General features: G+C 42.0%; 1 protein-coding gene across 8 annotated transcripts in view; it reads left to right on the top strand.

The window, feature by feature from the left end:
• Positions 1–1,428: 1,428 nt before the first annotated feature.
• The window catches only part of ZNF644 (zinc finger protein 644), an 81,233-nt gene continuing 58,498 nt past the window's right edge, over positions 1,429–24,163 (top strand). For 2 of the 8 annotated variants that reach the window (XM_058659126.1, XM_058659075.1), the window contains exon 1: positions 1,836–2,121. The gene's annotated coding sequence lies outside the window, so the exon portion shown is untranslated. The other 6 variants (XM_058659111.1, XM_058659069.1, XM_004582059.3 and 3 more) reach the window with 6 other exon arrangements.

Here is a 24,163-nt window from a genome sequence, read left to right as displayed (position 1 = left end):
CTAGCTCTAAGACACCTGCATCTCAGGTTAGAGTGCCTGTGTTCATCTGCCTGGTTACAACTCCTAATATCAGCTTCCTGCTAGAGCAGAAGCCAGGAAGCAGAGAGGCTGGCTTGCGGGATTGGCTTCCTGCCACTCTGGGAGATCTTGGAGTTAGTTTTTGGCTGTTGACTTTGGTGGACTCTCAGTGCTGCTCCCCCAACACCCTCCCCCCAAGCTTGGGCATTTGAACCAGTTGCTGGGAACTTCTCTCTCCTCCTCTCATTTTTTTCAAAGTATGCTATTACTTTTGCCTCTACTGCTTTTATGGTAGTATATAGCTCAATTGTCAAGTTCTAGTATCAGTGGATGCCTCATTAAGTGAGACAAGTTCCTGGTTACAGCTAAGTTCTTGGTGGTTCTATCTGCTTGTAGATATTTATTTATCTGAAAGACACAATTATGGCATATTCCTCTGAATGCCCATAGCAAGTGTTTGGAGGAACACAGCGTATAAGTTGTTCAACTAGCAAAAGCTCCCCTCCCCACCCCCATTTTTAAGTGAGAAAACTAAAGTTCACAGACCCGGTGAGATAGCCTAGTGGTCTAAGTCCCATATGGGCACGGGTTCTAATCCCAGCAGCCCCACTTCCCATCCAGCTCTCTTCTTGTGGCCTGGGAAAGCAGTGGAGGACGGTCCAAAGTCTTGGGACCCTGCACCTGCGTGGGATACCTGGATGAGTTCCTGGTTCCTGGCTTTGGACTGGCTCAGTTCCAGCCGTTGCAGTGGTCATTTGGGGAGTGATACATCGGATGGAAGATCTTCCTCTTTGTCTCTCCTCCTCTCTGTATTCTGCCTTTCCAATAAATAAATACATACATAAAAAAATACATCTTAAAAAAAAAAAGCTGGAGTTCAGAGAGGGCAAGTAGTTTATTACTCGCAGGACTTGGCCTCATCTTGAACATGTGAGCTACTCAGTTCAAAGCAAAGGGAAAATCCCTGATCGGTGTTTCTATGCCAGAACCTTGTGATGAACGCTCGCTAAAAGGCAACGTTCGTTAAAAGGCAGCGTTCCAGAACCTTCTGGGAACAGACTGACTCTTTGAAGGGTTAACCCACAAGCCAGGTGAGTCTTACAGAACTTTTGGAAAAGTATAGGGGAAAGCATCCTTAAGGAGTCCACTGGACCAAACCAGGGCATCTTTTATAGAGTAGGCTAGCCTGGGAATGGAGATGCCCTACTTGACCCTTTGTCTGGCCTTCAGGTTCCTTAAACCTAAAAGCCTCTCTGCTTGTTACTCCACAGCTGTGCGTGGTAAACGTTGCGTTCTGTAATCGTTTTCCTCAAGAGCAGGAAATGGCAAGGGATTTTGGCATGCTAGGGACCATGGAAATCAGCCACGGGCCTGTTCCACCTTAAAGGGCCTAGGCATGCCTTGTGTTTGGGTCTCACAGAGTTTGGGCACCACCATATTTGGAGCGTGCCTACTTTGGGGCGGGAACCTCCTTGGGAGCGATTAGGTCAGCGCTGGGGGAGGTGACCTTGTTTGGTTTCTGGCACCCGGGAACAGTGGTGCTCTGTTTCTGCTGCCCCCGTTTGCCCAGCTGGCCCAGACGCTCCACCAGCGCCAAGCTGCCCAGCAGCTCCTCGCTGGCCACCCCCGCGGCCCGCAGCCCGGCAGAGGCGGGAAAGCAGCGCGCCTGCGCCGTGGGAACCGGGGCCGGAGGCGAAAAGCGGGGAGCGGAGGGGGGCCGTTGGAGCCGAGTAGCGTACAGAGCAGCGTGTGACGCGGGGACGCCGCGCGCTCCCAACGTCGCCCCGGTTTGACGCACACGGCACCAAACTGTGAGTTTCAGGGGTTATTTGGTCGGGTTAGCCGGGCCCGGAGTGGGTTTCGGGCCTCTGGGCTGTGGCGGCGGCGAGACTGTGGGTGGCGGAAGAACTTGGGGGGACCCGGCCTCCGGCCCTCGCGCCCGGAGAGCTACGCCCTAGGCTGGGTCCCAACCATCCAAAAGGACGCATTTTGCCGCACAGGCTAAGATGGCGGCGGCGGCCGAGGAGGCGGAGTTGGTGCTACACAAGGAGCCCGGGCTCTGGGTTCGGGGAGGCGGCGGCCGCGGGGGCCGCGGAGCCTGAGGTGAGCGGCGGCCACCGCCGCGGGGCGGGACTCGGCGGGAGGCGGGGGGCTGCGGGAAGCTTTTCCGCCGCGGCGTCGGAGGATCCGGTAGCGGACACAAAGGGGCCGAGTTGGGCACTAGACTTGGGGGTTTTGTTTAGTCACATGAAGCCGAGCAGCCAGTGAGCGGTAGGGGGAAGGGGCCGAGATCAGGCGGCTCGGGGAGCCTGGCGGTCGCCATTGCGATGTACTGAGTAACGGGGCGGTCCCAGAGCAGTGAGCAGTCCCTGTCTTCCCGGCTGCTGGGTCCTGGTCGGAAGCGCCGGCTCGGGTTTGACTGTGTACACCCCTCCCCGATGGTTTGGGACTGGACCGCAGAGCCCTTCCCCTCCCCCGAGTCTTCTGCAAGATCTCACGCCGCTAGGTGCCGGGCAAGTGACTGCAAGAGGTAAATCGTTCCTAGTGTCGGGTGCCAGGGGCTCGGTGGGTGTCCAGATAAAGCTTTTTGCCTCTCCGGATTTGATTCCCTGGCCTTTGTGTCCCTGGTTGCTTCATGCCTGCCGGAGAAGAGCAGGTGTGCTCCACTTCTCCCGTGAACCTGCAGATGAGTTGTGCCCGACCCTTCTCAGTATTTGCAAACTTAGGTTGCTTACCAGGAGACTTCCGCAGACTCTCGTGTTGGGACCCATCCATGGGTTAGCAACATAGGTGGAAAAGTTTTCTTAAACTGTTTAAGTGATTTTTACTTAGAGTGGCTGTAAAACTTTTCTGTTTAGGCTTGTGATTTTGGTGTGATCATTGTACTCAACCCGGGGCTCCGCACAATTAGAGGCTTGAGGTGAAAGTCCTGTGTTATTTGCAAGTTGGTAATTTCAACGGGAATAAGGAAAACACCGTCCATCTGTTTGGGCCAGTCCTGACTTAGGCCAAGCCTGTGGAATCTCGATGATAGATTTGCCTTAATCCTGCAGTCCCTCCCTGCAGTAGTTTTCTTCTTGTTGAGACCTAAGAAGTTTAAGTAAACATTAAAAAAGTGGGGGGGTGGGGGCAATTTAAGTTCTGCAAAGAAAGGAAGCCAGGTCTCTATATCTGCAGTTCCATGTGTAAGTATTCAAGGAACTTGATGGCAGCAGTGTTGTGGGTTGGGAAAGGAATCAGTTTAATTGGTGAAGCGTGAAGGTTTGCCTTAGTATTGATGCAATGATATCTGATTTACTGGTGAAATCATGACGATTTACGTTTTTGAATTCCCAACAATTTAAAAGTTACAGCTCACCAAGAATACTTTATGTTGGTATTAACTAATAGTGGGAAGCAAACAATTTCAAACAGCTTTTTTTTTTTGCTATTAGCAACAAAATTACTTGGAGGGGTGTTTAAATACATTGAGAGCACTCTTAAGTTTGTCAAGTCTCTTTTCAAATTGAAATTTGAACTTTTCACCATTACTTAAAACAGTAATTTTTCTTGTTTCTTCTTTGGTAGAAATGTTCCCTTTTAAGTTTTTTTTCCTACCTCCTGATAGAGCCCTCTCTGGTGTCCGGTATATTGATACTAGCAAAGTGTTATTCCTTGATCAGTTTGCAATGGAAAGGATCTCAGAAAGCAGTTACTCTTACTTGTCTTTTATAATATTTTCAGGAAGAGAAGTGATTGTTAATGGCATGATGGAAGATGTGTTTCAGCTTCTACCTCATTACTGTTGTATATTGCAACCAATATTGGTTTAAAAAATGAAAGGAGTGTTGCAGAGAGCACTTGTTAATTAAAATAACTATTTTACACTGTACAGTGACCTGATTTTTAAAGTGATTTCCGGTGAAACAAAAATCAGATAGTACAAAATACAGCAATTTAGTTTTTGAGCTTTGAGATTTTTCTGCAAGTTGTGTTGGCTGAGAATTTTAAAAATTAAAAAACAACCCCCAGGCACTGGATAAACTCCTTGGAAAATTCGAAGTAGTTTCCTTGATGGCATGTTAAATAACATGAGAAGTAGATAGATGGTGGAAACAGTGGTACGAGTAAGTGCCTGCCTTTTTGTCAGGATGTTTTGGTTAGATGAGTGCGCATGCCACTCAGGCCACTGCCCTTTAAAACAGATGCAGTGCTCCTGAGTGGCAGATGTGTAAGATGTCTTAGAAATTGAGCAAGTAGTGCAGTCATGAATAGTGAATCCCTCAGGGATGTTCAGCTTCTTTGGATGTCACATTTAGTGGAAATGGCTAAATTGTTGTAGGTTTTAACGCTTTCATGAGTCATTTAAGGATGCTTTTTTTGTTGTTGAATTTTGTAAGACTTGAGAAGCTGTGTCATTTTGTAGGAAGCTAAGCATTTTCCAGGTTTCATTGGTCGTTCAGGTTGCAAGGAGGAGAGTTTTGGCTGTCTTGATGTTACTAATGAGTAGCAGGAGGGGGAAGGGAAGCCTCAAGCAGAGCCACAAGATGGTGGTGGTATCTCCGAGTTATAGAAAGTTCAGGTTCACCTTTATTCCCCAGGATGTTGTCAGTGTTTAGATTTAATTACTTATTTAGACTTTTAAAGAATATTGTGATACTGGAAGGGTAAGAGTGAACCTTACTATTGGAATGTTTTTCTCAGGACTGCTCCTCAGTCTGATATTTAGTTTGCAGGAAATGTTGAAATTGGCGTGTTGAATTATCAACTGTAATCTTGTAGAACACTAGTTTTAGCAATCCTTTTTTTGAAGTTAAGCAGATTTTGTTCCAGTGAGTCTTACAAAAGAGTGGACATTGAGATACATTGGATTAAAATGATTTGGTGTTTTTCTCTTATTAATTTCTCTACCATAAAAGATGAGAATCTGTGAATGCTGATAAAAATATGACATGTCACATTGACTAAAACAGTCCTAGAAGTGATGTTTTGAAATCAGTTTTGTTCGATACTGGAAGCCATTTACAGGGATTTGGGAAGCCATTGAGGGATTTGGGAGTTAATGGAGCTGAACCTGATACTAGCTCACTCTGCTGGTTGGCTGAAGTATTTCTCCTTTTCCTCCTCCAAAAGAAACAATTAGGGCTGACATGAAACCTAGAGAGCGTCTTCGTGAAGATTTCTATCTGTGATGCCTTGGTTGCTCTAGTCTTTGTTCTGCGTTGTTTGCCTGACTAACTGTGGAGTTAGTATTCCTCCTGGACTTAACTGAGGGCTCTTGTGTGATGAATGGAGATAGTATGTTTCTCTACCTTTAAATTTGAAAAAAATTCTTTAGCAGTTGAGAGGTATTAACAAAAAAAGCAGAGTTCTGTAAGATAACTTTTTAGGAGGAGAAACACAGACTTTCAAAAGGAGGAGGGTCCTGCTAGGGCAGAAGGAACAGCAGTATACATGCTTTTCTGGCATGGGTTGGGGAGAGGGAAGTGAGACTGAATTGAGGTTAGATGTTTTGAAGAGATTTCCTTTCCACTCCCCCTGCCGCCTCCTGCTGTCTGTGAACTGTAGCCTTCCTACTCTGTTTTGGATTCTTGGAAGTTTACTCCTTGAGATTGTGATAGCATTGAAGTTGATTAGACAGAAACAGACTTTATTTTTTAAGCTCCTTTTTGTGTATATTTAGTTGATTTAAAGATTGTCTCTATAACAAATATTTGTATATTGTGAGTCAACCAGTTGATTAAAATTAAAAATGCTAATGATGTGTTGGGATTAAGGTACTTTACAATTCACCTGTATTCTATCAATTATTATCAACCTAATATTTAAAAGTGATTATCTTTTAATCCTTCTGTCCATGGTGTGTGTTATTTACTTGCACACCTAATACAAATCTTTGTCATCAGCTTCTTGAGGAAGATGTTAAATATAACGAGTGCTTCACCTCATTGTTTTTGATGACAGAGATTCACACCTTTCTTTTGGCTGGTGTTTGACAATGAATAAAATCTGTGCCAAAGTTGAAATTAATTAGCTTTTGGTTACCACTGACTCACTATTTTACATACACGTGCACAATGTTTTTCAGAAAACTTGAAAAAAAATGTGGAAAATGTAGTTATCAAGAAGTTCACCTTAGTGTAAAAATTTTTGAAATACACGCATACTTACGTACACACACATAGAATCACAGTTGCGTTGTAATTATGCATGTGTAAAGAAGCAAGATGGGATGTTGTTTAAAAGTATAAACCTGAGGTAACACTAGAAGAGTTCAACTTTAGCTGTGTGATCACTAGGCAAATAGATTATATTAATACCATCTTCATAGAGGTATAAGGTTATATTGCATAATTCATGTAAAGACTTTAGCTTTCTGGCACACAGAATAACAATACTATTACCATTGTTCAAGAACTCTTTGGATTAACCTGAAATTTCCCTCTAATTTAGAACTGTATATTCCACTAATATCCCTTTGTCAGCCATATCCATGAAGACAGTATTATGAAGAAAGTGAGAATTGGACATCATAATGTGCAGCTGTAGCAGCAAAACCGATTATCAGGTTAGGTTTAGAAATGCATTCCCTCTCATGGGCAGCGATGAGTTGGTGCAGCCCTTCGGAGACCAATTGTGGTTTTCTTTGTTTCATCCTGATTTCATTAAGTGTTTGATGGTGCTGGTGACCTTAATGAGAGGGATGGGGGTAGAGGCTAGATACATTTGTGTTAGCACACATGCAAGCCGTAGAGGAGGGTGAGGAGTGGTTGAAGAGGGGCGTGTGATCTTTTCCTTAGATAGTCGTGACTCAGGGCATTGCCCCAGACTGTTCCTTCCACTCTTTCTCGCCACAGTTTGTATGTGTCTGTGCTCGTAGAGTGTTAACATTTCCGTTTCTTTTTCTTTTTATCACCTGCTTCAGTCTACCAGAAACATCTATTTTAAGGACTTTTAACATATTATTTATTTATTTGAAAGAGTTGGACAGAGAGGGAAACACACAAAAAAGAGATCTTTCATCTGCTGGTTCACTCCCCAGATGACTGCAACGGCCAGGGCTGGGTCATGCTGAAGGTAGAATCCAGTATTTTTGTTCAGGACTCCCATGTGGATGGCAAGGGCCCACGCCCTTGGCCCTCTTGTGCTGTTTTTCCCAGGCCATTAGCAGGGAGCTGCATCCCAAGTGGAGCAGCCAGAACTTGAACCAGTGCCCTGAGGGATGCCAGCATCACAGGCAGGAACTTGACCCAGTGCACCACAGTGCCAGCCCCCATTTTAAGCGTTTGAACACATTGTAGAGTAATGTTAGTGAAATATTTTTTAAGTTCATGCAAGGAGTGGTATCATTATGAAGTGTCAGAAGTTTCATTTATATTTAGGAAATATTTTCAGCAATTTGGAGAAAGGAGAAAGTCACCAGAATCTTATCACTGTTATTTGATCATTGATATTAAGGGGAAGGGAACTGCCACTGGGATCAGTTAAACAGCTGCTCTCTGCCCCTTACAGTAACCCTGTGACACGTGTAATTTCATTTTACATGTGAAGAAACAGCCTCCAGTGTCACAGGTAGTGACTAGTGAAGCAACCAGGAGGTTGGAGATAGAGACTTTGTTTTGCCTTCCTATCTTCTCTCTGTGTGTCCATATTTTTTACTTCCTTGTTTTATTTCTCAGATTTATCTCTGGATTTTTAAACCTAACATTATAACTGTTTTCCTGCCTACCCATTTTCAAGAGATGTTTTATTACCCATATTGTCTATTCATACCATATAAAGACTCTTTGTCTTGGCTGTTGTGTATTGGTACAGTGATGCTGGCCAAAATGGAAGCTGCTTTATTCTTTATTACTGAGTGTATAAAGTGAAAAAAGCAAGTTTAATTAGAATTGATAGTCTGTGGGATTAGGATGGTTATGGGTTTAATCATGCTGTCTCCTTTCTGTTGGGACATTTAACTTCAGATTACATACGAATAAAATGTATACCCTTCTTAAAGTAACTAACATTTTCACACTTTGGAAAAAGCAGCAAAATTATGTGGACACTTAACATCCCATTTAGTTACTATCATTAATTCTTACTATAATATTTAATTTATGAAAAAATATCTTAATATTGAACTCATTGGGAGGATGACACATTTTTAAAACATGCTTGTTTACTTGAAAGTTACATTGATCTTCTGTTCCCTGGTTCACACCCAACACTCACTGAGGCCAAAGCCGGCAGTATGTTTCCATGTGAGTGGCAGGGGCCCAGAGCATTGGGCCATCTTCTGCTTCCTTTCCTCAGCAGAGAGCTTTATGGACGTGGAGCAGCAGGGACACAAAGCTGCGCCTGTATGGGTTGTCGACACTCAGGCATCAGCTAAATGTGCTCCACAGTGCCAGTGCCCAGGATGACATGCGTTAAAAGATAATTTGTGAGACACAGTGGCCATTTAGCACTATGTATTTCTAAGAATGTATTTTAGATGTTCTTGTTACAAAAAAGTGAGACTGTTTGCTAATTGGTTTGACTTAATTGTTTTACAGTATATGTATACTATAGATGTACATAACTTTTATTTTTAAAAATGGTCAGAGGAAGTATAGTTTGTAACAGATTGTGTAGGTCAACACTGACCAAATAAATATGTTAAGCTGTAGATGCAATTAAAACTTTAAAATTATATAACTCTTGTTTGAAAGACTGAGCTAGAGAGACAGGCAGTGAGAGAAGTCTTCCATATGCTGGTTTACTCTCCTCAGGGCTGTAATGGCCTGAGCTGGGCCAGGCAGAAGGAGCCAGGAACCCTGAGCCTCTTGGGGTGCAGGGGCCTAAGTGCTTGGGCTCTCCTCTGCTCCCTTTTCAGACACATTAGGAGGAAGTGGAGCAGTGGCAAGTCTTGCACTGGGGGTTTGCATGTGGAATGTCTGCACTGCAGGTGACAGTTGAATCCCTCATGCCATAATGTCTGTCTCCAATGAATACATTATAGCCAGGCCTGGCACCATAGCCTGGTGGTTAAAGTCCTCGTCTTATACACCCGAGATCCCATATGGGCGCAGGTTCTAATCCCAGCAGCCCCGCTTCCCATCCAGCTCCCTGCTTGTGGCCTGGGAAAGCAGTCGAGGACGGCCCAGAGCCTTGGGACCCTGCACCCACGTGAGAGACCCAGAAGAGGCTTCTGGCTTTGGATTGGCTCAGCTCCAACCATTGTGGTCACTTGGGGAGTGAACCATTGGACAGAAGACCTTCCTCTCTGTCTCTCCTCTGTATATCTGCCTTTCCGATAAAAATAAATTTTTTTTAAAAAAAAACAAAACCTTTATAGCCATACTTTAGGAAAGGAAGCAAAATATCACTTAACTAAGTATTTCCAAAATGCTGTCATTCCATAGTATAGATGATTGCAGTATTTTGCATTTTTTTTTCTTACTAAAATCTTCAAAGTCCAGTGGTATTGCAAACTTACCTGTCAGTTTGAACTGGATAGACTTTAGGTGCCCAGGAGCGACATGTGATTCTACAGAGATGTGGAGAAAGGATGAGGTAAAAATTGATCCTTAGAGAATGGCCAAAAAGGGAATATTGCTATAAGAAATGGGAATTAAAACAGGAGATACCAGGGCAAGTGTTGTAGCCCAGGAGTTTACGCTGCTGTGCTTCATTGCGGGCATTTTAGAGGGTCAGTTCTAGTTCCATCTTCTCCACTTTTGCTTCAGCTCCCTGCTAAAGAGCCTAGGAAGCCTGTCAAAGATGGCCTGCCTCTTCGGTTCCTTGACACTAAAGGGGGAGTCCCAGATGAATTCCCAAGCGTTGGCATTCTCATCCCCAGCCACTCGGGACACTTGGGGAGTGAACTAGCAAGTGGAAGATAGATCTCCCTCTCCTTTCCTCTGTCTGTCCCTCTTTCTTTTTCAAATAAAAACAATCAGAAAGGGAGATACAAATTTTTTGAAGATATATATATATATCTGGAAAGTCAGATATACATAGATTAGGAGAGACAGAGAGGAAGATCTTCCGTCCGATGATTCACTCCCCAAGTGACTGCAACGGCTGGTGCTGCGCTGAACCGAAGCCAGGAGCCAGGAACCTCCTCCAAGTCTCCCTCGCTGTTGCAGGATCCCAAGACTTTGGGCTGTCCTTGACTGCCTTTCCAGGCTACAAGTAGGGAGATGGATGGGAAGTGGAGCTGCCGGGATTAGAGCCGGCGCCCATATGGGATCCCCGCACATTCAAGGCGAGGACTTTAGCCGCTAGACCATGCCGCCGGGCCCGGAGATATAATTTGAAACCAGATATTGGAGTAGCTTCAGTCCAGTTTAGGAAATTTGGTTTCTTAGGTGGGTGGATTGTATATTGGAAGGTACCTCATTAATGAACACTTGATGGTTGAATTACTGTATGACCTAAAATAAGAAAGATGATAGAAGAAATGTACTAAATAAAGTCTCAGATCTTCAGAGGAGGAAAGACTTCAAGTTTGGGAATATTGGTGTTCTGAGATTAGCAATATGCTGGAGATTGAATGAAGTGGATGAGAATTGTGAAAAAGTTTATAGGTTTGGCTGTTATTGGTGACTTGTTTTTAAATATTAAAGTGCATAATCTTTTGAGCATAACTCTGTGGTTTCTTTTGTATTATAAATAGACCCCAGTAACTTCTACCCAGGTCACTGTTAGAGGGAAGACATTTTCTACAATGAAAAGTTTTTGTGTTCCCTCTTCTCCCTCACAGAATCACCATTCTGATCTGTGTCAGCAGAAATGAGTTTTGTTGAAGAGCTTGTCCTCCTTTCTGAGGGTACTTGGAGTTGACGTTTGAATGTTTCCTCCATTTCTGTCCTTGTTTGCCATTTGGAGGCAAATGATGGTTGGTACCATGGCCCTTTTGTTTTTTTTTCCAGCATGATTTATGCTCATATCAGAGTGCTTCTTTGCACTAATGACCTTTTGGAGGTTAACTTTATGCCTTGGAAATTTGTTACAACGTAGAGATTTGAACTGTCACCAATGATAACATAGTATCTGGCTGTCATTACAGTATTCTCCAGGCATATAGCCAATAAGTAGGTGGAGGAGGCCTTCCATTGCCTCCTTGTATAGATGTTTTTTGGAGCCTCTCTAATAGAAACTTCAGGGTCTTATGAAAGTTAGCTTTGAGGGTTCAGGTTGCTTGATAAGATCTATCTATCTATATCTATAGTGGATATAGAGGTGGTAATAAATTGATGGACTTCTATCTACGGCTCAGTATGCATCTTTCAAATAGAAGGAGTTGTGAACACCTGTGGACAGTTGTATAAAAGTTTGAATAAAAACTCAAAGGAGACTGTTAACTGAGTACTGAAATGAAACATAATTGTTGCTAATGATTTTTACTTGTAGTGCTTTCTTCAGGATTTTTTTCCAAATGGAGTTAATAGTTGCAGCATTATTATTCCTTGGCATTGAGTAATGGAAGCCTTTGGTGTGTTACTTATAATAAAATAAAATGTGTATAATTATCAAAATATTTCTCTGCATTCCAAAATATATACCTAGTTTTGAAGAATGAATAATTTTTTGTAAACTGTACAGAAATAGGCATGAAAAGATTTTCTCATTAACATTTAATTATGAATACTTTTTTTTTTTAAAGATTTTATTATTACTGAAAAGCCGGATATACAGAGAGGAGGAGAGACAGAGAGGAAGATCTTCCATCCGATGTTTCACTCCCCAAGTGAGCCGCAACGGGCCGGTACGCGCCAGACCGATGCCGGGACCAGGAACCTCTTCCAGGTCTCCCACGCGGGTGCAGGGTCCCAAAGCTTTGGGCCGTCCTCTCCTGCTTTCCCAGGCCACAAGCAGGGAGCTGGATGGGAAGTGGAGCTGCCGGGATTAGAACCGGCGCCCATATGGGATCCCGGGGCTTTCAAGGCGAGGACTTTAGCCGCTAGACCACGCTGCCGGGCCCAATTATGAATACTTTTGAGGTTAATGATAATTATTTACATAAATAAGTATTGCCTTTTGAAATTTGCAGAAAGTTTATTGAATATACTCTTGTTCCGAGAATTTATTTTTAAAGATTTATGTATTTTTTATTACAAAGTCAGATATACAGAGAGGAGAGACAGAGAGGAAGATCTTCCATCCGATGATTCACTCCCCAAGTGACTGCAGCGACCGGTGTTGCGCCGATCTGAAGCCGGGAACCTGGAACCTCCTCTGGGTCTCCCATGCGGGAGAAGCTACTAGGCTAAAAACAGAAAAGTAATTTCCTGTACATGTATATATGTATTGAAATATTCATAACATGCTCATTAAAATGGTGCAAGTATTAATGAGAAGATTAAAGAGGTGGGCATTTGCTTTGCATGTAGGAAACCATCGGCTTGGGTCAGAGTATCTGAGAGTCTGGGCTGGGTTTCCTGCTGCAGCTCCTGATTCCAGGTTCTTGCCATTGCAGCTTGGAAGCAGCAGGTGACAGCTCAGATGTTGGTGTCCCTGCTGCTCACATGAGGAACCTGGATTGCATCCATGAACTTGTGTGTTTAACTTCTTTTGAGATGACCTGTTACTTTAGACTGCACAAATGCGTGAGATCATGGAGCTTGTCTTTCTGTGCTTCACTTACGTTTAGTTCCATCCATGTTACAATTGACAAGATTTCATCTTTTTTGTCAGTCTCAGTCCAGTGTGTATGTGTATCAGATTTTCTTTATTCATCATTGGATAGACATACAGGTTGTTTCCATTTCTTTGCTGTTGTGAATAGTGCTTGGTAACATGGGAGTACAGACGTCTCTTTGAGAGGTGGGCTTCATTTCCTTTGTGTTTGTACCCAGGAGTGGAACTGCTGGATCACATGATAGCTCTGCTTTGATTTTTTGTTTTCCACAATAGCTCTGCTAGCTTATGTTTCCATCAACACTGCACATGTTCCCTTCATGTCCTTGCCAACACTTGTTGCCTTTTGCTTTCTGACAGCAGTCCAGCTGGGTGAGATGATGGCTCCTGGTGCTTTAGGTCGGCCTTTCCTTGAGGAGTAGTGATGCTGAATGGTTTTCTCTGTTCTTGTTGACAGTTTGTCTTCATTTGAGAAATGTCTACGGGAATTTTTAAATTAGATTTTTTGGGGGGGACTATTGAGGATTTTGCCTCTGTATTCCTCAAGCATATTAGCTTTCAATTTTTATTGAATCCTTGTCTGGTTTTGGTTTTAAAGTGTAATGCTAATTCCATAGAATCAGTCTGGAAGAGTTCCTTCTTTTTTTTGTCGGAAAAATTTAAGAAGGATTACTTCATTAAGCATTTGGTAGGTTTCAGCAGTGATGTCATCTTGTCCTCGGCTTTAATTTGATGGCGGATTTTCTAAACAAAGGAGGCCGTAAAACCAGCAATGCTTAGAAAACACAGAACAGTTCTTAGAAATTTAGAATATGAAATATTAAATTGAAAATTTAGAAAACGATAAAGTTGGGAATTAAATTCTTAAGATTGGAAAATAAAGTATCTCCCACAAAGTAAAATAAAACTACAGAGATGAATCAAAGGAGAAAATAGGAGACCTCGAAGATCATACATGAAAAATAATTTTAAAATGGATAGAATATTAAGAATAATTGAAGAACAGAGAGTAGGTGCTCATCTAGCCGAGTGCTTAAACTGCCTGCATCCCAAGTTGGAAGATGTTGGTTTCCTTCCTAGGTTATCTCCGGACTCTTGCTTCCTGCTAATGCAGACCTCTGATGGTGATGCCTCAAGAAATGGGCTCTTCACCCACTTGCGAGACCTGGATTGAGTCCACGGCTTTTGGCCTCAGGTTTAGCCCAGCCCCAGCCATTGTGGGCCACTGGGGAGTGAATCGGCCTCTGTGTCTTCTAACTGTCTACTTTCAGTTAAGTAAAATGTCCACAATGAAAGAGCTTCCTTAGTGCCCAGAATAGTGATTTTTGAAAACAACTATATCAAGGTAAATGATGACAAAATTTGGGACACCAGAAATAAAAACTTTCAGAAGTGGAGCATATAAAAGGGATTAGGAATTGGAAGTTATGTAAAGTACTCTGATGGACTAATAGATTGAAATCTGGAAGAAAGTTATTCCAAACTCTTCATTTTATTATCTACCAAGTTTTCAAGTTGGGAGTTGACCAGCATTAAGAAATGGGAGGTTTACTTACAGTGTAACTTAGGAAGCTACTGAAAGGGTCTGTCCAAGTGATGGAGTGAAACAGAATGAGGAGTCTGTGAAGTAAGATCCAGTAGGAAACAGTTTAGGATGGTAGTGATGAAGAGGCAGGTCCGAAGAATAAGTGCTTTAGATTGGGATAGGAGGACTGAAGAATCAACGTGGTATATCTTCAGGGGAAGAAAGTTGAGGGGGTTTTTTGTGTGAATTATTTCATGAAGTATATTTGTAATTTTCTTGTGATTTCTTAAGATACTTCGTTGAGTTGGAAATATTTGTTCCTCTTTTGTTCTTTGGAGAGCTTTAGAAGGAGTAGTATTAATTTTAGACATTTAGTTTGAATATAGTTTTCACCAGAGTAGCCATCGTCTTGGACTTTTTGTTGTGGGAAGTCCCCCCCACCACACACACACACTTTAAAGGTTCATTGAATTTTTTGAGAGTCAGGGTTGCAGAGGTATCTTGCATCTGCGTGTTTGCTTCCCAGATGACCCCAATGGCTGGGATTTAGCCGGACCAAAGCCAGGAGACGGAAGCTTCTATAGACCTCCTGTATGGACGGCAGGCGCTTGTGTCATCTCCTTTTCCCAAGCCTTGGAAGGGGATCAGTGGGTACATGAACCAATACCCAATGGGATGCTGGCATTCAGGATGGCTGTTTGACTCATTGTGGTATGTAGTTTACTAGAAAGTTGTCTTTCATCTGTATTAACTGATTTGTTGGTATGCAGTTACTCTTAAGTTTTCCACATAATCCTTTGTGTTTCTTTTGTGTCCCACAGTTAGGATCTCTTTTTCCAATTTTGACTGTTACAATTCAGCTAGTTTGTAATTAGTTTAGCTGAGGGTTTGCTGTTCTCTCTCTCTAATAGGATTTGTTTATTATAATTGCAAAGTCAGATATACAGAGAGGAAGAGACAAGACAAAGATCTTCCACCCTCTGGTTCACTCCCCAGGTGACTGCAATAGCCAGAGCTGAGCTGATCCAAAGCCAGGAGCCAGAAGCTTCTGGGTCGCCAGTGCTGCTCTAGGGTCCCAAGGCTTTGGGCCGTCCTTGACTGCTTTCCCAGGCCACAAGCAGGGAGCTGGATGGAAAGCAGGGCTGCCGGAATTAGAACTGGCACCCATATGGGATCTTCCTTCCACATGAAGGAAGCTGGAAGGGAAGCGGAGCAGCCAGGAAACGAACTGGTGCCCATATGGGTTCACAGTGTGTGCAAGTCAAGGATTTAACCACTTAGCCATTGTGCCAGGCCCTTCATTTATTTCTATTGTTATCTACTTTTCTCCTAACTTCTTTGACAGCTTCATAATGTTTTGATGTTAAGTTGTAGATTTCTGAGCTTATCCTACTTATTTTTCCAATGACTTGCTTTTTTGCAACTTTGTCAAAAATCGGCTGAGTAACCTTGTATATGGTAGTGATACAATCTGGAGGGATTACAGGAGTACTGTAAGATAATTATCATTTTGGGGGCCTGGCCCGGCCCAGTAGCCTAGCAGGTAAAGCTCTCACCTTGAATGCGCAGGGATCCCATATGGGTGCTGGCTTTAATCCCTTTAGCCCCTTCTCATCCAGCTCCCTGCCTGTGTCCTGGGAAAGCAGTCGATGACGGCTCAAAGCCTTGGGACCCTACACCCATGTGGGAGACCTGGAAGAGGCTCTTGGCTCCCGGGCTTTGGATTGGCTCAGTTCTGGCCGCTGCAGCTGCTTGGGGAGTGAACCAATGGACTGAAGATCTTTCTTTCCTTCTCTCTATATATCTGCCTTTCCAATAAAAATAAATCTTAAAAAAGTTATCATTTTTCTTAAATAGGTATTTGGATCTAGAATGAAAAATTAAGAGAACTGTAAATGTATTATCTAGAAATATGGGGGTTGTAGGAAAGAATGATATGTATGTTAGTCATCAAAGCCCAATTAAAATATGTGTGAACAGGATATATTACAGAGTAGTTAGTGCCTTAGTGGTCACTTCGGAGTTTCACACATACTTTGATTTTAGAACATTTTCCCGTAAAAAGGAAACAGAAAAATTACCACTTAAATATTAGAAACTGAGTAATTGTTTAATGACTTCCTAGTCAAAAATCAAAATATTGCTAGATCCCACACTGTGCCCTTTTCTAAGCAAGCATCTCCCACTTTCCAGCCCACCATGGTTTTCTTTGTATTTTTTACCACCTAGTAGTACAGTTTTGACTATTACAGTTCTGAAAACTAATGTAAATGAATCCTAGGTTTTTCCAGCGTGATGCTCATGGGATTTGTCTTTCTTATTGGGTATGCCTGAAGTTCATTTATTTTCATTACTGTATAACCTATTGTGTGAATATTCCACAATTCTTGCATATTACAGTTTGTGAAATTTGTGTTATTTCTGAATTTAGCATTTTTAGTTAAAAAAAAGATTTCTTTTACTTGTAAAAAGTGAAGTTATAGCAATGAGGAGAGCTAGAGATATCTTCCTTCTAATGGTTAACTTCCAAAATGAGAGATGGGCCAGGCTGGAGCTGGGTGCTTCTTGTCTCCAACATGGGTGTAGATGTCCAGGCACTTGGACCATCCACTACTGCTTTCCCAGGTGGATGAACAGAGAGCTGTTAGGAAGTGGAGCAGCCGGGACTCTATGGGGTGCTGGCATCAAAGGCAGCAATGTAGCCTGTTAAACCACTGTACAGGCTCCCCTGTCCCAGCTTTGGCATTTTAAGAGTAATGCTGCCATTCCCCTTTTCATTCTTCTGACTTAAAGCTTCCGTGCCTTTATGTTTTAGAGTTGTTTGGAGGTAACATTGTTTTTATTTTCAGTTAAATCTTAGACTTCTAACAAAATTAATTAAAATTGTGTATAACTACTGATGTATTTGGACTTTCGCCTAATTATGTGTTTTCTATTTATCTTGCTTTATTATTTTTCTTACCTCTCTTGCCATCTTTTGGATTCAGCAATTTTCTGACTATTTCTCATCCCTCAGCTACCCTACAAACTCTTTATCTATTGGCCACAAACCTAGATTTTTATTATATGAAAATGCCTTTTTGTCATCTTGATCTTTGAAGGATGATGTCACTGGATAAAGATGTCTTACAGTCTATACAAATTATGTTTTCTGTTTTGAGCTAGTCATTAATTATATTGTCACTTCCCATATGTAAGCAGTCATTTTTCTGTGACTACTCTCAAGATTGCCTTTTTGAATTTTAGCAACTTGATTTTGTGTGTGTGTGTGTGTGTGTGTGTGTGTGTGCGTGTGTATGTGTATACATGGACCGACGCCCATAAGGGCTCCTGGGCACCCACAAGGCAAGGATGTAGCCACTGAGCGGGCTCTGGGCCCTGTGTATTAACTCTGACATTCAGGCATAGGCCCCTTTTTTTCCTGAGTAGGAGTCACATTATCCTGTTTGTGTATCATGTATTTTTTTGGATGAATTCTTGATATTATAGATATGTCTTAGTGACTGGATTCTGTTAATATTCTCTTCAGAATTACTGATCTTTGTTTTAGATAGGTAATTTATTTGTCTGGGCTTAGACTGTGAGCTTGGTTTTCCCTTAGATTTGCAACTGCTGCTAATTCTGGCTTCCAGGGGCTGCTTTTGGGCGTGGCTTCCTGGATGTTTCTCTGTGTTTGAGTAGACTGATTGTCATTCCAAAGATTTTGGTGGAGTTTCTAGTGAGATTTTGAAGCTTTTCCTGTGATTTTTTTTTCTGCTTCCAGGGGATTCTCTATTGATACCTAAATGTTTTGAATTCGAGGTTCTATCATCTAATACTTCAACCTTGGCCTCTTAACACGTGAACTTTGCAGAATTAGCTTCACAGCCACTCAAATTATACATTGGGGAATATGGTCTGTGAAAAATGAGACAAACTCATAGTGCAACTCTGATTTTTAAGTGTAATGTTTTCTCTGGGCTCTGCCTGTCTGTCTACAATTGCCTCAGTTCTCTGTGCATAGTTTGTACTTAGAATTTTTGTTTCACCCTCTTGGATTTTCTCATTTAAATTTCCAACTGACTTTGTAACCTGAACATATCCCTACGGTGATCCTGTTTCTCCAGAGATAATTTTTGTTTGCTTTGACAGATACGTAGAGTGTCACCAACTGAGATGATCCTAGTTAAATTTTGGAGATTGACATATTTTTAATTTGGCAACATTAATGTTTTCAGTAGGGACCTACAGTGAATGCAAGCACTCATTTATTTCTGGCTCATTCAAGTTTAGTCCTTTAGAGTTTCAAACAATGGACAGAGTGTAGTGGGGCTTTCACCATTTCTAAACCTTGGTCCTACCCTAGCTCTGCTAGAGTGTCAGAAACAGTGATCAGTTTCTCAGTTTGCAAAAATCCAAGGCAAAAGCATCCCTTGATGATTCACATCTGTAGGCATCCATCTTTTCTGGAATATTGGCATAATCACCATCATTGTATGGTTAACCTTCTGATACCTTCAAGTTAATGGTTTGTAATATTTTATTCAGTTTCTCCAGTAGTTTCTCAGTGGGAGGGTTAATAAGTTTTACCGAGTCTGGTATTGCTCTAGTTATTTAAAGCATGTTTGAATGATTGAATGCATATAGCATTAGAATGTCTCTTGGGTTATATTTCTGCTGTAGTGGCTTCATTTCTAAATCTGTTGGCTCTGTGAAATGTCAAAGATAGCCGCTGTCTGCTCTGACCTACATCATTCTCATAGCTCTTGGTTCCAGTGAACAGAGTGGTAGTTTCCCAGTAGTGAATTTCAGTTCCTCCACTTGTTCACTAACACTTTATATGGTAGATCTTATTAATATTAGCCATTCGTATAGTTAGAGGGAATTTCTCTGTGGCAGAATAAGAGAATGAAAAAGAATAAGTGTATGTGCACATGCAAGCGCCTCCATGTGTTGGTTTACTCCTCAAATGCTCCCAGTAGCCAGGATTGGGCCAGGGTAAGGCCAGGAGCTTAGAACTCCATCCTGGTCCCCCATGTGGGCAACAGGGACCTAAACATTTGAACCAGGATGCAGTAGCAGGAAGCTGGGTCAGAAGCAGCATGGCCAGGATTTGAACCAGCACACTCATGCCAGATGTGGACATCTCAGGTGGAAGCTTAACTGTGCTGTAATACCAACCTCTGCCGAATGCTTCAAAGCATTTCTGGATTGCTTATAAATGGGTATGTAGTGGTTTTAAGAAACATTGATGGGTCTTGTGCAATGGTTCAATTGGCTAATCAGCCATGCAAGTGCTAGGATCGTGTATGGCACCGGTTCATGTCCCAGCTGATCTGCTTCCTGCTTGTGGTCTGGGAAGGCAGTGGAGGTCGGCCCAAAATCTTGGGACCCTGCCAACCACTTGGGGAACCTGGAAGAAGCTCCAGGCTTCTGGCTTCTGGCTTTGGATCAGCTCTGCTCTGGCTGTTTTGGCCACCTGGGGGTTTGTGTAGCTCTCTTTGTAGTACGTGTCCCTGAGAACTCTCCTTGTTTTGGCTTCTTTGGACTTCCGGATCGGTTTTCTTATGAGGGGGACGAGCGGATTCTGGCTGGTGCTCCTTCCTTGGAGAGGAGTGTGTTCTTTCTCCAGGTAGTAGGTTGTTCACCTCATTGATTCACTTTCTTGAGGGCTTACTATTAGTGGTTGCCCTTGATATCCAAAAACTGTTGTTCATTTGTATTCTGGTTTCTTAAGGTTTTTCAGACAGGAAGGCAAACTCAATGCTTGTTATTTCATCTAGCTCCATGTATGCATTTTTTTCCCTTGTTAAAAAAAAAACACACAGTGCCCTTGAGGTTCATCCATGTTGTAGCATGTGAAAAGCTTTCCTTCTTTAAGGTTTCACAATAATCTGCTGTGAGCAAATAGTACATTTCCTTTATTGATAAGTCATTTGTTGATGACCATTGCGTTGCTTCTAACTTACAGATGAGATCTTTGAATTTTTTCTTTAAGATTTATTTTTATTAGAAAGGCAGATATATAGAGAAGAAGATCTTCCATTCGATGGTTCACGCTCCAAGCAGCCGCAATGGCTGGAGCTGAGCCAATCTGAAGCCAGGAGCCAGGAGCTTCTTCTGGGTCTCCTACGTGGGTGCAGGATCCCTACGTTTTGGGCCGTCTTCGACTGCGTCCCAGGCCACCAGCAGGGAGCTAGATGGGAAGTGGAACCACTGGGATTAGAACCGGCATCCATATGGGATCCCAGCGCTTTCAAGGCGAAGAGTCTAGCTGCTAGGCTGTCATGCCAGGCCTGAGATCTTTGAATTTTTTGCTTTGGATTCCTGCTTTTGGAATTTTTCAGTTTTGGGTTTGTTTGTTTTGCTGTGATTTTTTTTCCCCTTAAAAATATTTCTGTTTATTATATTTTTTGACATTCTTTACATAGTTAATTAAAACATAGTTAATTAAAACAATTCTTTTAAACATAGTTAATTAAACATAGTTAATTAAAACAATTCTTTTTAAGGAATTGTGATTCTGTTTTTGGTAATAGTATCTTTTTTTTAAATTCCTACCAGTGGTAGTATACCAAACGTTCTAGTTTCTCCACATCCTTGTCGACACTTATTTTTAATTTTTTTTATTTCTTTGAGAGGTAGAGAGTGCCAGAGTGCTAGCAAGGTTAGCAGCACTCTCCCAGCTGTTGTTTTATTCCCTAAATGCTCCTTCAGGCCCTCCTGACCAGAATCCAATCAGAAGTTGGGTGTTCAGTGTAGGTCTCCATGTTGTGTGAGGAGCCAGTCCCTTGAGTATCACTGCTGTTTCCCAGATCTGCAGTAGCTGGAGTCAGGAGGAGAGCCGAGAATGGAATCCCTCCGCCTCTAGACCAAACTCCTTGCTTTGGTTTTCTTTTCTTGTTTTTTTTGAAAGTGGCCATCCTAATAGAAATTAATGTCTCTTTGTGGTTTTGATTTGCATTTCTCTGATAGTTGGTGATGTTGAGCAACATTTCATGTGCTTGTTTTCTGTATCTTCTCTGGAAAAATCTCCATACAACTATTTCACATGTTTCTAAATTTAGGATATTTTGTCATTGCCTATAAAAGTTTCAAATATGGTTTCCATATTAATCAGTTACATGATTTGCAAATACTTCTGTCTCACAGGTTCCAACTTTATTGTTCTGTTTCCATTGATGATACTGTCTCATTTTATGATTTTTTTTCCTCTTTGGTTGCCTGTGGTTTTATTGTCATATTCAAGAAATCATACCTAAACCAATGTTCTGAAGCTTTTGCTGTATTCTTTCTGGAGTTTTATAGTTTTAGGTCTTAGGTTTTAATTTTTATCCACTTAAAAAAAAGATATATTTTGTTTTTATTTGAAAAGCAGAGTTACACATAGAGAAGAAAAGAGAGATCATCTGCTGGTTCACTTCCCGAAATGGGGAAGAGCTGTGGTCATTTGAAGCCAGGAACCAGGAGCTTCTTCCAGATGTGTCACATGGGTGCAGGGGCCTTTGCTGCCCTCCCAGGCCATAAGCAGGGAGTTGGTTCAGAAGTGGAACAGCTACAGCATGACCTGGACCTCCTATGGGATGCTAGCCATTGGTAGAGCTATGTCCCAGAGCTGATCCTGATCTTTATCCATTTTGAGTTAGTTATGGTAAATGATAGCATTCTGAGTTCATTTTTGCATCATATTTTGCATGTGGATATTGGGTTTCCACAGCACCAATGTTGAGGAGACCATCCTTTCCTGCATTCTATAAATCTTTGATACTCTTAGAAAAAGCCCTTTTACCATAAATGCTTATAAAAGGTCAATGAGTGTTTCTGGTTCATTTTGTTCCATTGATTTATATGTTTATCAGTATCACTACTGTCTTGGATAGCGTCCCAGAGATACTTTGTCAAATTAAAAATCTTTTTTTTTTTTTTTAAAGATTTATTCATTTTATTACAGCCAGATATATACAGAGGAGAGACAGAGAGGAAGATCTTCCGTCCGATGATTCACTCCCCAAGTGAGCCGCAACGGGCCGATGCGCGCCGATCCGAAGCTGGGAACCTGGAACCTCTTCCGGGTCTCCCACGCGGGTGCAGTGTCCCAATGCATTGGGCCGTTCTCAACTGCTTTCCCAGGCCACAAGCAGGGAGCTGGATGGGAAGTGGAGCTGCCGGGATTAGAACCGGCGCCCATATGGGATCCCGGGGCTTTCAAGGCGAGGACTTTAGCCGCTAGGCCACGCCGCCGGGCCCTAAAAATCTTTTAAAAGTATTATTTATTTGAAAGGCAGAGTTAATAAGAGGAAAAGAGAAAGTCAGTTTTCTATCTGCTTGCTCACTGCCCAGATGACCACAACAGGCCAGGAAGCCAAGGGCCAGGAACATTTTCCTGGATTTCTTATATAGGTGTAGGGGCCCAAGCACTTGGACCATCTTCTGTTGCTGGTTTAGGCACATTAGCAGGGAGCTGGATACGTAGCGGAGCAACTGGAATACAGACTATGGTGCACATATGGGATACTGGCACTGCAGGCTGCAGTTTTATGTACTACACCGCAATGCCAGCCCATAAAAATACAGTCTTCAACAGAAGTTTTGAAACTGTGTCTTACATGTATTGATTTAGGGCCAGTGTTTTGACACATTGGGTTAAGTTACTGCTTTTGATACCAGTATCATACTGAAATGCCGGTTTTTAGTACTGGTTACTCTGCTTCCAGTGTTAGCTTCCTGCTAGTGCACCTGGGAAGGCAAGAACCGATGGCCCATTTGGGATCCTGCCACCCATATGGGAGGCTTGGATGGAGTTCTGGCTCATGATTCTGCCTGGTTCAGACCTTGCTTTTGCAGTCCTTTGGGAGGTGAGTCAGATGAAATACTGCTCTCTGTCCCATTCCTGCCTACGGCATTACTCCATCTTTCCAATAATTTTTTAAAGTGCTTGTTTTGTTTTCAGGAAGTGGATATGATTGAAAGTTTTTCCAAATTTTTTTGTAATGCAAGTGAACAGAAACAAAACTAAGATTGATTTGTGTGCATGGTTTTTTTATTTTTATTTTTAAAGTGTAAAATGTGCATTGCAGTGTTTACCATTTTAACTGTTGGTAAGCATCTTACTTTTACATAGCTTTAAGTACGTTTGTGTTGTTAGGCAACCATGTGTATGTTCTTTTATATGTAGTAGTTTACCAGAACTGCCATAACAAAATACAGCCTGAATGGCTTAAAGAATAGAAATATGTTTTTTTATAGTTTGGTCAGATTTGGTGTATGTTGAGAACTCTGTCCTTGCAGTTGGTTTTTCTTGTATCTGTATGCATAGAGTATTTTTTTATAAGGACACTGGTTATACTACATCAGAGTCCCATCCTTATGACCTCTTCTAACTTAATGACCTCCTGAATGGCCCTATCTCCAAATACCAACATATTCATGGTTAGGGCTTCAGTATAACTTTTTTTTTCTGGTGGGGTACAGTTAAGTCTATTGCATCTTTTGCTGGATTTTATGTTTAGTATATGCTTGCAAAGAGGGAATCTCAACTGAACTTGAACTGTGGTTATGCAACAAGGTGGAGGAATCCACCATGGGGGGAGGGTGTGGGGAGGGGTGGGGAGAATCCCAGTACCTATGAAACTGTGTCACATAATACAATGTAATTAATGAATAAAAAAAAAAAGTTATGTTAGGATACAATGGAACACTATTCAATACCCTACAATAAAAATTAAAAAAAAGTCTATTGCATCTTCTGTGTAGCAGCAGTGTTAATTTATATCCTTGCGAACCTATCATTTTTTTGTACATTAGGTGCCTATGACTGTTCTTACAAATTCCCACAAATGGGGTGGCTTAAAACAACAAATTTATTCTCTGTTTTGGAGGCTCAAAGTCTGAAATCGTATTTCTGGACCAAAATAAAAGTGTTGACAGGGCTGTTGTTTACCTGGAGGCTGTGGAGGAGAATCCATTCTTTGCTGGTACTGGTAACTGCTGGCATTCTTTATGGTGGTGAATGCCAACCTTTTATTTTTTTATTTATTTATTTTTAAAAGTTTT

The sequence above is a fragment of the Ochotona princeps genome, chromosome 2 (genome assembly GCF_030435755.1).
Source record: "Ochotona princeps isolate mOchPri1 chromosome 2, mOchPri1.hap1, whole genome shotgun sequence".
In the NCBI taxonomy this organism is placed as follows: Eukaryota; Metazoa; Chordata; class Mammalia; order Lagomorpha; family Ochotonidae; genus Ochotona; species Ochotona princeps.
The sequence above is the reverse complement of the archived record's forward strand: the minus strand, read 5'-3'. Positions and strand labels throughout refer to the sequence as shown.